Here is a 3,431-nt window from a genome sequence, read left to right on the forward strand (position 1 = left end):
TGTTAGTTCCCTTTGATGCTAGGGATTTCCCACTTAATGGTCTACTTCTGAGGTCGAGCGTCTTAGATAATTGGTCTATGATTTTCCTAACATATCCATTCCAATCCACTTCGTCCAACAAGTGAGCTACCACGTTCTCCAACATGGGCGTGCTGATTCTATGCATGAGCGAATTGTGCCTTATACTGGAGAAGAGGGTGTGGATCACCTTTGCTTGCAATCTAATCTCTTCATTGGGGATGTCCAAGATGCTTATGCCATCATTTGTTAAGACCCTTTCCTTCTTTATTCCCAGTATGGCATAGACGTCTCTTTTGTGTCTCTTCTCCACCTTTCCTAGTGCCTTTTCCACTGGGATCTTGCTGAGCGGGACCTACACCTGCTTAGTTCCTTCCCTGCTCGCCAAGGACACTGTCCCACTCTCCTTGTCATCAGGGTCATATATCCTCGGGAATTCCACACACCTAGTGTGGTCAACAGGCTCTTGTCTGAACTTTTCAATATATGTGGCGAGGGTGCACTGATCCACAATCCTCCTGATAGCTTCCTCGTTGGTCACCACTCCTTCGATATTGTGGATGCTCCTATACCTGAGTTGGTTGTATGCCCGATTTTCAAGGGATAGGCCGTACTTTGCTCTTTCCTCTTCTGTGAAAGGTAGGCGACATCTTCAGCTCCTATCATAAGCCATGTTTTGCCATTAGTGATTTTCCACCTAGCTTTACCGAAAGATAAGACCATGCTAGGCAGATAAACCTATTTTTAGTACATGATTAGTCTTTTTCCTTCAACAATCTAAGTCCATTGCTTTCAAGTTATATTGTCAATTCCTCGGTCACAAGTTACATCCTACCATTGAGGTCCCTCATGTCCCACATGTGTTATTTTCCTTTATGGTTCTTGTTATGTGTTTTGGTTTGTTTTACTGTACCTCCCCCTATTTGAATTGAGAAGAATCCTTCCTAGGATTAAAGGGTGAGAGGGTGACGGCCGTTCAACACCTAATGTGAGAGTGCTACCTTACATGAGCCAGGCATAGAAATTTGGATTATACTCGAGATTAGCATAGCGGTCCATGTCGAAAGGACGAATGCCTATGTGCGTAATATAAGTGAGGATGTCTAGCAAGAAGTCACCGGAGTCCGTTTGACTAGCAACATGCAACTCCTCCTCTGTGATGATGTGATCTAAAAACGGATGTCCCTCAACGTGCTCTTCTAGGGGTCGATCACGAATAGAAGACAATACCCTATAGGACGTTGGAGTGACATAGGTTGGGTCATATTTAGATGCGTTGATTGCGCATCATTGTTCAGCATTGGTCATTATTTGGTATCCCACTTGCTCCCATTGCAATCGTAGAGCATGCCATTTTTGTAAGAAGGAGGAGTTATGGTCGACAAGCTGTTCCAACTCCATGATTTTTTTATTTGTGGCTGGGTTGTATTCTTGTTATATGACGTAATGAGACATTTCTTGATGACTTGTTCATGGGATATCTCAGTTGCAATTAATTCCTGAGTTGCTTCAAAAGCCTTGACAAATACAAATTCTGTCTCTTCCCAAGACCATGAGAGTATCCGAGCTTCCGTTGTTATAGGTTTGTCCAAGAGACCTAAGTCTAGTCGTTCGTAGCTTTTAGCCAGGGTCATGAAAGTAGCATCCAAGCATTGGAGGCAAGAAACCAAGTCATCCCTCGTGTTTTCAGCAAATTCTACGGCCAACATTAAGATTGATCATCTCTCATAAGAGGGTCGAAGGCCAGTGGGGGGTTGAGGCTTAACCGTGGACTAGAGAGTTCAGCAGCCAATAGTCATAGTATGGGTTATTCTTTAGATTGGAGCTTGGCCTCCCATTCGATGGGTTTAGTGGGAGTTGTGGTTGTAGTGCCACTAGATGCCTTTGAAATTTGAGAGGTATCATCAGAGCTAGAGCTGGGAATTTTGCTAGTGGTGAGCTACGATTTTGGGCAATAGATTGATTCATGTCCTATTGAGCTAGACTTTGGAGGTTCTACAGACTTAGCAGCCTGATTCTCTTGTGTTGTGAGTGTCTCTAGCATGATGTTTCATCTGGTCAAGTTTGAGGGTGGTACCTGAGTAGGGTCTTTGGTCGTTTTGGCTTTAGGTAGCCAAATCCATGTGTTACCCGCATAGTAGCCTTGTGCTTGCAATAAGATCTTAGGGACCCATCCTGGCTTGACCGTGCATCAACGTTTATGGCAAGGACTTGGCTTCCTAGCTTTTTGGTGCAGATGATGAGCTTTGTGAGGCTGGGGGTTTCTATTCCTAGGCGGTGCTCCCTGTTTAGGCTGCCATTTGATCTAGGGTTCATGGGCTTCAGTGTGGGTTCTAGTGGATTGCTAGCCCTAAGGCTAGGTGGGTTGTGACAAGCCACGACCCCCCTCCTTAGCCTTGGCAATGGGTTGCTCTACCAGTGGCGTTGTGGACTTAGAAAGGGTCACCCTACCCTTGTTGAAAGCTATAGCTATGTGGATGTTACCTATGGCAAGGTGGATGTGCTGCAACTCGTAGTCGACATTGCAGCGAGCTTGCTTCTTGAAAGTTCGTCCCAACAGCGATTCTTTGCATGCATTCTTATTGTTGGGAAACACATAGAAAACTATTGGCATGACTCGATAGAAACTGCAACCTTGCTCTTTTCGAGAAGTTTGAAGGGCCGACCTCCATAAGGGGTGAGACTAGCATTGGTCACCGCCTGCAACTGCAATTTGCCAATGTGGGTCCAATGGTCATGATTCAAGATATTAAAATCAGCTCCTTCATCGATCAATGCGTTGATGGTACATGTGTGTTTGGTAGTGATCATCATGCATAGGTAAGCTAGCAATATTGCTTCCTCATCCTCACTGTCCATCTCAATGATAGTGGCTACTCATACATTGATAGGCAGCGTTGGCATTGCAAGCTCATGCAATGGGTGTGTGGGGGGAAAGTACTTCTTTATCCAGCTACCATTGAAGAAGCCTATGCCCTTGCCCTCTAGGGTTTCAAGTTCTACATTGCCAGTTTGGTTAATGGTTCGAACCTTGAAAGGTCCTAGCCCCCAGAATTTCAGTTTTTGCTTATGTCCTTTGACTGAGTACAACAGTGCTAAGTCACCCTATTTGAAGTTGTGCTGCTTGACATGCTTGTCAAACCAACTTTTGTGTCTTGCCTTCTTACATATGAGCACATGGGTGGCTAGAAGTCGGGTTTCCATTAAGCGTTCAAGTTCAATCAGGCGCTCAGTCCATGCCCCCTTCCCATCCCATCTTTCTTGAAGAGCGATTCTGAGGCTTGGTACGAAGAATTCCAAGGGACGGATCTATGCCATATGTTAATCTAAAGGGGGTCTGTCCCACCGTCATCTTTGTAAGTCGTGTGGTAGGCCCACAAGGCAGCCCCATCAATTTGTTGTCCCAATCACTG

Source organism: Lygodium microphyllum, chromosome 4 (genome assembly GCF_053477565.2).
Source record: "Lygodium microphyllum isolate KBCC chromosome 4, Lygodium_microphyllum_v1.1.10, whole genome shotgun sequence".
In the NCBI taxonomy this organism is placed as follows: Eukaryota; Viridiplantae; Streptophyta; class Polypodiopsida; order Schizaeales; family Lygodiaceae; genus Lygodium; species Lygodium microphyllum.